A 10871-nucleotide genomic window follows, 5' to 3' on the forward strand; every position below is an offset into this window, starting at 1 on the left:
ATAGAGGTGCTCCGGCTCAGCCAGAGCAAAGCAGTGATCACTCCCAGCAAAACCAACACCCGAGCCCCCACCGAGACCCAGAGTATGGGGCCACACCCAGTGCTTGCCTCCTCATGGAGCCGAGCTGGGGGGTTCGGTTCAAATTCGGCAGGTCCTGGGCGAGGATGACCCCTTGCCATGCTTGCTCGTCTCCCAGATCAGCTATCCAGTGATACTGGCGTTTTTAGGAGAGGTCTGAAGCTGACCCCAGGCTGTCCCTGCTCAGAGCATTCTTTGCCTGACACGGGAGAGGTTTTGGGCAGACTGTGGGAGAAGACAGTGCCCCTTCACTGTGAGGTTTGGCAGCTGGGCTCCCCTGGAAGGTTTCCTCAGTCGCTTTCTCTCCCCACTACTCCGAGTTGTGGGAAAGTGCTGTGCCACTCACCGTGCAGGTCACCCACTGGTTTCGCAGCCCAGCAGGAAATAAACAGGTCCCAGTGTGACCTGTCATGGAAAGTCACCCCTGGCAGCTGGCAGAGGACATGTGTCCCCCCAGATCCCATCCTAATTGCCACTCCTGGCAGCTGCAGGCAGCGAGGCCCTTGGTATCTGGACACATCAGGGTGAGGTTCATGGGTCCCAGATGGAAGTGTCCAGATGATGCTCAGGTCCCCATTTTCACCCCTCAGTAAACTCTGGAGCTGGCTCAACAAGCGAAACGTTCAGAAACCATAGGTCAGACAGAAAATAATCCGTGTTTACAAGGCTGAGGGAGCTCGTCTACACCCTGGCTATCTCTTCACATAGAACATTTGTCTTTTCACCAACCTTTTTATTTTTTTCCTCTTCATGCTGTGAAATGTTCATTGTCTCCCTCCCGCTAAGGAAAGTTTGATAAGGATCTTGCTGAGAGCGGCTTTTAGGAAAACCCACTGCTCTGAAAAAGAACCAACCATTGTAGAGCCTGCACTTCAAAGTCAGAGCAGTATCTTGGTTTTTTGTACCAAATAAATAAATAAAATGAAGATGAACAATGTGTTTCCATTTAAAGGGGAGTGTGGGAAAATCCAGGTCTCATCAGACTGGGAAGCGGAGTGGTATATGCTGACTAAGAGACTGGAAATAGCGCGGCTGTCAATTGAAGGAATTCAGGGTTGAATAATCACATCGAGCAGTCAACGTCAGATGGGAACCATGGCCCCAAACCTGTTCATCTGAACTCATTGGGATTCACATGGGAAAACCAAATTGGCCCCACATGTTGCTTGTGGCTTCAGGGGAAGCTCAGGGCTGGGCTGTCCCCGCTGCAGAGCAGGCACAAGTGCGTGCCTGCCCGGACACCCACCATAGAGCTGAGTTTCCAGCACGGAAGGCTGTGCAGGTTGTATGTGCAGGCTTATATTGCAACTGAAGCTGGCGGCAGTCCTGGCAACACCTATTTGGCTTCAGACACCTCTATGTGGCAGCTCACTGCCTTGCTGTTCAATGTAATTGTCCCTCGGCAATTTTGTTTGTGTTTGGGACTGAGATCGTGGATTACAGAGGGACTGCAGGCTGCCACCTTTGCCATCGCTGAGGCATTTTGCACTCTTCACCTGGCATCGGCCGATGTGTGCCCAGCCTCAGTTGGATGCTTCAGGTCTAAGAAAAGCGCAGGTTGTGCCCAGCATGACCCATCCTCAGGATGGTGGTGATGATGGGATGCTAATCCTTGCCTGTTCCCCCTTCTAGCATTTGCACCCCAGGGTGGGGGTGGTTCAGCTGCAGGCAATGGGGACCTGTACCGTGGCCCCATCCTGCACCACCAGCACCCCCAGATCAGCCCAGCCACCAGGGATGGTCCAAGCGTCCTTTAATGTTTTCTTCTATGGATAATTAGCCCCTCCTCCTTTTTTTTTCTTTCCTTAGCTGTTGAGGAAGGGAGAATAGAGCTGGAGAGATCCCATCCTTTGGTGCTGTGGGACTTGGTTCTGTTTTAATAAAAATAACAACAAAATATTGAAAAGGAAAAAAAAATGCAGTGTATCAGCATGTTTTTAAGGTTGGTGGGAAAAAAAAGACCTTCTAGTCCCAGTGGTATCAGCGAGGGAAATGTCCATTGGATTCTAGTTTTTTTTTTTTAAAAATATCTGAGTCATGCACAAAGTGCTCGGCTTGGGTAACATGTGGTTACTGGAGCGCTGGTGAGGGGGAAGGGAAACAAACTCCCAGCCCAGAGCCTCATCACGGCCTTACAAAAATTAACACTTCTGTGAGGGCATGCTTTCTAATGAGAAGGGTGCTGCTTGCCCAGGGGGAGAGGGAAGAAGAACGGGAGGAGGAGGGGGGAAGGTTCTCTTCCATCTCACTCCAAAGTCGCTAAATTCAGCCCTTCATGTGCCAAAGAGAAGAACTAGAAATCACACTCCACCTGGCAAGATAATTTTTCCCCTGGTCATCAAAGGCTGGAAAATGGGTGTCTGCGCTGCAGGAATTTTCTGAATAGGTGATGACAGTTCCAACTTTATTCCTTTTTCCACTATTTTATGGAGATTTAAGGGAGTCCTCCAATCTGCACACGCAAGAAAGCCTGCTTTCCAAAGGTGTGCTCAGGCAGACCCCCTCCATATCTGCAGGGAGAGGGTGCTAAGGACTCCTACGTGCACATACACATATACTGGCACAGGTGGGTACAGGGCAGCACCACACCAGGGAGCCCAGATCACCGCAGGGACACATTGCTTAGGGGATGGAGCTGGGGCGATGAAAGCAGAAGAACAGAGTCAGGTATTCCACTCTTTTTCAGAAAGGAGCACCTGCCGGTAAGGAAAGACACAGAGAGAGTAAGCAGAGGGGGAGGGATCTGCCTGCATTACTGGTGTGACTGGATTAGAGTAGATCCCTGTTCTGGACTGCATGCTGCTCTCTTGCCGTGGCCCTGCAGCGGCAGGCTCTGCCTCTCCCATCCCCAGCCAAAATGACAGCAACAGCAGGAGGGATCTCTCCTTGGCTCCGAGATGCTTGGGAGAAGCCACCTGCCACTTCACTCCGGAGAGCCAGGAATCCTCAGCGGGAAGAAAAGCAGCTCCCACTGGCCGGGCTCCCTGCCCCGAGCCTGGGGCAGCCCACAGGTCCTTCCAACCTCTCCAGCTGGCATCTGTTCCTTCCCAGGTCACGTTCCTCTGATTTAGGCTCAATTGTAATGTTACTCTTGGTTTGACGGTTAAACGAAAGTCCACATTCCCCTGACATCGTACGATTTAGGAGCTCATTCTTTAGATTCAGGCTTACTGCTGGCGTCTTAATCCCTCCTCAGCTACAAGTGAGCAGCGATTTCTCTTGCTTCTTAACCAAAAACATCCAATTTTTTAAGTTTTCAGTAAAATTGGAAAGTGTCTACATTAAATGCTCTTGAAAGAGAAACCTTTCATTTTTATCAACAGTTCCCAGGGACAGGCATTTCCTCACCAGCTCCATGGACAGGATACGTGAGTGAGAAAGATGCAGGTTATAACCATTGTCCCTCAGCCAGGCCAGGTGGAAGGAAGATGTGTTTTCTGTGGGTTAAATGGAGGCCTCATTTCTAAAAGAAACTGGTGATAATGGCTGCTTAACTGGAGACAACGCAATGGGATCCATCATGAAGTGACTGGGTCCTCCAACTTTCTGAAACATAAGGCCCCGAATGTGTGATAAAATGCACAATCCAAAAAGGAACCAGAGAGGATCACAGTCCCTTTAAAAATAAATAAATAAATGGCTGAGTTTTTGCTTGTCACCCATATGCAGGCATAGAAGGAGTCCCCAAAGGTCCAGACTCAGCTGTACAACCCCCAAAATGAACACAGCTAGAATTTCACTTTCGATCCATCTCTCCAAACATGCTACAAATCCCTTTGCAATGAGAAGCGCTTCATAATCCTTCTATTCATGACCATCCCTCCAAATTTAAACACACATTTAGAAAATAAATAGGGCATGGGTCATGTTCAGGAACAGCTTGCAGCTTCTTTTTTTTTTTTCCTCCTTTTAAAAAAAAAAAAATCAATAAAACTGCCTTAAAGAGGCCCCCTCAAATGAGTTCTGTTCATTTATTTTTCTTGGAAACTTCCAGTCTCCTTAACTCCTTTTAGACACATAAGAGGTAAATGATTAAGTTGAAAGTATTATCTTTGCAAAGAACATCTCTGCTGGCCACCAGCCAAGCAGAGAGGAAAAGTGAAATGAAATAAATGCGCCAGGGCTATTGTGTCCCCAGCCAGTCCCTGCGGTGAGGTGCTGGGAAGCTTGGCAAAGTTGAAGGGAGGTCCCTGGGTGGGCACTGTTAATGAGGCAGGGCACATTTTGGAATAAAGTTTTTTCTGGCTAGAAATAAGAGTGTATGAATAACTTAACGTGATATGAAGTCAGCCCTTGTATAAAGAGGTGCCACTTGGAGCTGGTGGCCACTCCTGCCAGCTGTGGCTGCCATCCTTCTCCTGCCCCAGACAAGCCATCCACCTTCTGTCCTCTGCCACCCCTCTGCCACATGAAAGTAAACCCTTTGCCAGCAAAGAGCATGAAATGGATTCAAGTCAGCAACATGCGCTTGCAGCACAGAAAGCCAACCGCATCCTAGGCTGCATCAAAAGAAGTGTGGCCGGCAAGTTGAGGGAGGTGATTATCCCTCTCTATTCTGCTCTCGTGAAACCCCAGCTCTGGAGCCCCCAACAGAAGAAGGACGTGGACCTGTGGGAGAGGGTCCAGAGAAGGGCCACAAAGATGATCACAGGGCTGGAGCACCTCTCCTATGAGGACAGGCTGAGAGAGTTGGGGCTGTTCAGCCTGGAGAAAAGAAGGCTCCAGGAAGATCTTATAGTGGCCTTCCAGTTCACAAAGGGGGCCTACAGGAAAGACAGGAAGAAACTTTTTACAAGCACCTGTTGCGACAGGACAAGGGGTAATGGTTTTAAACTAGAAGGAGGTAGATTTAGATTAGACATTAGGAAAAAATTTTTTACACTGAGGGTAGGGGAACACTGGACCAGGTTGCCCAGAGAGGTGGTGGATGCCTCATCCCTGGAAACATTCAAGGCCAGGTTGGATGGCGCTCTGAGCAACCTGATCTTGTTGGAGATGTCCCTGCTCCTTGCAGGGGAGTTGGACTAGATGACCTTTAAAGGTCCCTTCCAACCCAAACCATTCTATTAAATAAATTAAGCTTCAGAGTGCCCTACTATGCAAGAGTATAATGTCCACTACTATTTGTGATGTCTCTGCACCGCTGCAGTCCTCAGGGGCTATGGGCAGGGACAAGGTGCCTGCAGGGCTGGGCAGCGGCAGGGCGAGCAGCAGACATGCTCTCCCCACCAAGGATGTGCACTGATACAAGCCCTCACATGCGGTGCGTACCCATCGCTCCTGGCTCTGCCACCAGCTGATGGTGCGCCAGTCAGTAATGGCCTGTGCTTCCATTTTTCAGCTGACACGTGAGCTGTGGGCAAATGCTGCCAGGTGAGTTTGGGAAGAATCAAAGTTTTGTGCATGAAGAGATGAGCATCCTCGGGGGCCAGTTCCTGGAGGTCCAGCAGTTGTGGTTACCGCTCCCCGAGCCTCCGAGACTGGCCTGTAGCTCCAGGATAGCATTGGCACCAAGGAAGCTCAAGGACATATCCAGCTGGTGGTGCAGGAAGACACACGCTCTGGGGCTGCAGCTCCCTGGGGGACACTATTCACAGCCACAGCGTGACCCACTGACACCAGATTGCTGGGGGAAGGGGCTGTGCCAAGGGGCCAGCGGTCGGCCGGACTGCCAGCCTCAACACAGGCAGAGAAGGACATCAAATGTGACAACTCACTGGGTTTATCCTTACAAAGTACCCAGGCAAGTGAGCTTCTAGAAAGCTTACAAACACACTTACTCTGTTACAGCTGCATCTGGTTCAGCAGAAATTACATGACATCCTGAAAACGAGATGATTTAAAAGACCTACATATTTCAGTCCACCTCTATTTCCAGACTTCAGACTGTGGAATTAACTTGTCTTCAAGAGAAACATGACATGCAAAGTACTTACTGATTTATTATTCCAAAGGAATCACAAGCAGCACTTTAATATCTTGCTCAGGACAGAGACATCAGGAAGTCAGCAGATAGAGTGGTGGCATCCAACAGGCAGTTACACAGGATGCACATAGTGAACCTGCTCCGAAAATGTGTTTTACTTGCTAATCTCGTTTGAAGAAGTGACTTGTAAAGTATTGCAAATTGTCCCTGGACCTGACTGAGTCAAGGAAAAGCTTGAAATGACCACCATAGGCCCATTTGTCTCACATACCTGTTGACTGGTATCACCCCATTGGATTACTTTAAAAAAAGAAAAAAAAAAGAAAAAAAAAGAAAAAAAAAAAGAAAAAAAGAAAGGGGAAAAAAGGGAAAAAAGGCCAGAAGTAACATTTACGTCACAAGTCACATCTGCTCCTGTAATTAGTTTCCTGTCGGCTGTTTTCGGCGGCAAAGGAAACCCGAAAGAACTGCTATCCAACAATGGATTACAATTCACCTCCTTGAAAGCTCCAATTTTTCTGAAGGGGGGAAAAACCGTGGTGCACAGCTGATCCTCAGCATGCTGCCACGAGGACAGCAGAAATGTCAAATGCTTGGCTTTGAGAGCCTGTTTACAGATCACTCGCCCGGAAAGGAAAGCTTAGCAAACCTCCTCTGTGAACTTCCTACGTGCGTACGCAGCCCCACACGGCACAACAATGCCCAAGTCACCTGCCAGGCCGAGCTGCTGCGAGAGAGGAAAACTCACACGAGCCTAACGGAGCCGGCTCATTGAGGCTTAATCTTCAAGCCACACGTAATCGAAAGACAAACAGCCCAGCAGCAGTAGTGGCGATAGCACATGTGTGCAGAACAATAGCCCGCCAGCCAGGACAAGCTGTTTAAGTGCGGGTCACTTAGAAAAGCACACAAAACTTGGCAAGCGACAGAAAAAGAGAATAAAAATATAGTGCCATGCAAGCCATTTCCAATGAAAACAGGCAGTGTGCGTAAATTATCCGCTAGATGAAAAAGGGTGGGTTTTCTCCTTCTGTAAGAGTAAAAATGGGGGATGACACAAAGTGTGTTACGCGCCTTAGCCTGGATCAGCTAATAGATAACTTCCTTTGCCTTCTCCAGAACAGAAGGAACAAGAGGCAGCATCTGTTCGCTGCCTCACCAGAGCCAGGATTTTCTTTGTTTGGATTTAAGAGTGTGATAGGTACAACGTGAAGCATTTCAGCGCTAAGACACAGAAAATACTCATTCCCTTACTGCTGATGCATATCTTGGCGGTGGTATCATCTTTCCAGCTTGGATGCCCTCCTGGCATTGCAGCAGTGCATTTGGACGCCAGATGCTCTGCAGAGATGTCCTGAGCAGGGCTGAGCTCACCCTGGGCTTGCTCAGCCCCTTGCCTCACTGCCGCCACAGCAGTGATGTACCTCTGCATGCAGGAAAAAGGTTTATTTTCCTTCCCAGCGCAGCGGGCACCACTTAAGTTTGTTGTTTTTTTTTTTTTTGACAGCATTTGGTCCCGATGGTGGTGGACAGCCATAGCCCTGGCCAGCTCAGCCTGCCGGGAGGAAACTTTGGCTGCATCCCCGCATCAGCTGTTGGGAGAGAGCGGCGGCGACTTTCCCAAGCAGATGGAAAAATGATCTGCCAGGAGCACTGGATCCAGACGTTCAGTATGACTTTTAGCACCAAGTCTTTGGGGACCGATTTCTGTGCTATGCCTGTCAAGCCCAGAGCATCAATTCCATTTCATTCATCTTCATTTTCCTCCTTTTCTTAAAGCAAATTTAAAAGTTATTCCAAAACTATTGTTTTAACAGACATACAATAAATCAGATGTCGTAAGGGGAGAACACTGCTGTTCCCCAAGCCAAACACATTCCTGTATTTCCTGGTCAAGGATGGTGACCAGCAGGACAAGCACTACATTTCAGCTTTGCTCGGGCCTGAAGTCAGCGGCTGGTGAGAGGGTCTCCATCTGGAGTCATTTTATAGCACTGGAACTGTTCTCTTCCAGCAGCAGCCACTGCCTGCTAATATAAAAATACTTGGGAGAAAAAGCAATACATTTTATTAGGTTGGTAGGAGGAAAAAAAGCAGCTTTATTCAAGACTTCCATTAATTTTTACGAATATCTTCAAAGAGATTTATTTTTGTAACAACATTGAAGCAGAGGACTAAAATCCTAGTTTCTTGACACTTGCAATTACCATTCCTCACTAGAGGCAATTCTAGAGCCTCTGTGGCCAAGCCCTGCTCACCTTGTTCACATGAAGAGCACCTCTGAAAGCAGAAGCCTGGCTGCGAGAGGAGAGATGGCCCCATGGCTGGCACTCAGGGGACCTGTGCTCATATTTTGGTGCTGCTGCAGTCTCCCTGCGTGACCCTCTCCGCATCACTGGTGTGTCCCGGGGATGTTCAGACCTGCTCCAAGTGATGCTCTGGAGATTTTCAGACCTGCTCCACCAGGTGCTCATGTAACCCATCCCACTTCAGATCCTAGTCTGTGACAATCAGAGGTTGTCTTTTGCCTAGTAAGAGATAGGAAAAACTGAATATTTCTATCCAATTAATAGGACGTGCCCTCTCTTGACTTTGGTAAGTCTCAACATTCCCACTGCCCATCCAAATGTCAGCCCTTTTCAAAACCAGCCACATTGCCAGCTTTCACTATCTCCTGTGGTGGAGAGCTCCTCAGTCTGAACACATACCGTATAAAAATACTTATAAAAATACTTCCTCTGATCTGTTTCGAATTTGCCACCTTTTAATTTCATTGAATGCCCCTTTGTTCCAGTGTTATACAATACGGTCCTGCCAATCTATTTTCTCTTGACTATTTATTATTTTCCTTCCCCTCTTAAAACCTAAGGCAATGTTACAGAAGGAAAAAGGTGTGTGGGGGGGGAGAAAAAACTCCCCAGGAAATTGTTCTAATAAAAAAAATGATTATACTTCACAGTGTGGCCTTGCTGTTCTCTACAGCTTTTGCAAACAAAAGCAGTGCGCTGTCGAGCTGTTAGGATCAAGGCACCACACGTGAGATGCACACGCGTGGTCCAGGCAGCCCACATGCGCTGGCACGGGGAGAGCAGGTGCTGGGGAGCAGAAAGACAGAGGCACACGCCAAAGCTGCACAAACAGGCACTGGCAGCATCCCCAGCAGCACTGGCACCAGAGCTGGGAATTTATTTGTTTGGGTCTGAGGCTGTGATAGGCAAACCCTGAGGCATTTCAGCACCACAGCTCCCACCCAGCGCCCTCACTGCGGGGGGAAGGTCCCTTTGCTGCCCAAGCGCATCCAGATGCTTGCAAGCCATCCTCTCACCAACCCAACAGGAAACACAACAAAAATGTTGCTCTGATGAGTAAAAGCTCCTCAGCTGGGAGCATCTTCCTAATGAGATTTTCAACACCAGCTGGGAAGCAGCCAGGGTGTTTGCAAGGCCGCTGTGGCAGTCAGCTCCCACCCTGTGCCACCCCGGGGATGCACTTCACACCACAGCCACTGCAAGATGTGAAACAGAAGAGCCCCTGGCCCCCTCCATATCGCTCATCGTTTAGGTTTTCAGATGCATTTTTAAAGCACAGCAAATTTCTCTGTGGACACACTGCCTGGTGACAGTACAGTTCCTACTGGAAAGGTCTGGGCAGCCCACAGAAGCTGGGTGAGATGGCCCAGCACATGGATGAGCACTGGGACCAGACTGGGGATTAGTGCAAGCAAGGCGATCCCACTGGTCTCTGCTGGGCTTTTACAGCCCGAGGGGATGGGTGAACAGTATCTGCTCAGCCTTGGCAGCAGACACTTGTCCCTGGTCGGACAGCGCCCAGCCAACCACTGCCAATGACATGGCCATGAAATACTGAAACACTTGAAGTAACAGCTACATCTTTAAGCAGTAAGCCAAGGGACAGTGCCAACATTTTTTAAGTAGCCCTGAGGTAAACAGGGCTGCTCACTTCTTGCTTCAGGCTGGCTGCAGACTCAGACTTAGGACAACACACTGATTTATACTGTGATCACCGTGTTCTTCCCCACCACAAAAGCATCGTCACCTTTCCTCTTCTGTCCTCCTTTAAACACGTGGAATAATAAAAGCTCAAATTCTGAAATGCAGCTTCTGCTGCCACAAATTAGTCTTTCCAGGAACTGAAGCAGCAGCATCCTCCTATCATCCAGAGGCTCTCAAATATCCGAGCCAGAAGACCACCTCCACAGGGTATGGTTCCTTGAGGTATACTGCTTCTTGCTATTCCCTGAAGAACAGCCCAGCCCTCAGAGTCCTGCTGCTGACCTTGAAGCACCAACTGCCACCAGCTCTTGGCACCAGGTCTAGGGCCACGGACTACCAGGGCAAGACAAAAATTGCAGCCCTTCTGCCTGCGTCACCCAGCAAGACCGGGAGGGAGGGAGGGGGGCTGGGGCGCAGGGGGCAGAAGGAGCAGCTCCTCACCCATCCCCAGGCGGAGCAGAAGGAGCAGGGCTGGCCCTTCGGGGCTCACCTGGGCACTTCAGCTCACCTTTCCCTCCCTGGAAGAAGAGGGGCCCAGCCTTGGCCCCTCATCCAGGCTGACAAGACATTACCCTTCCCAAAGGTTCTAAGCAGCCCTGAAGGGCTCAGAGCAAAGCATGCCGCAAGCAAGCACAATGCAACCAACCTGTTTGGGTACATGTACATGAGAAGAAAAAAAAAACAAACCCTATCAGGACATTGTCCCCTGAAGTGGAGACAGAGCTCCCTTTGCTGGAACGGCAGGCATGTGGGGTTTTTTTCTGGGGAAAGAGGATCTGTCTCCTTGCGACCCAGGTCCCAGTGGGCAGGACGTGCGGCGCATGAGAACAGCACGCCTTCTGCTCGTCGCAGCT

This window comes from Chlamydotis macqueenii, chromosome 3 (genome assembly GCF_036417535.1).
Source record: "Chlamydotis macqueenii isolate bChlMac1 chromosome 3, bChlMac1.mat, whole genome shotgun sequence".
Classification (NCBI taxonomy): Eukaryota; Metazoa; Chordata; class Aves; order Otidiformes; family Otididae; genus Chlamydotis; species Chlamydotis macqueenii.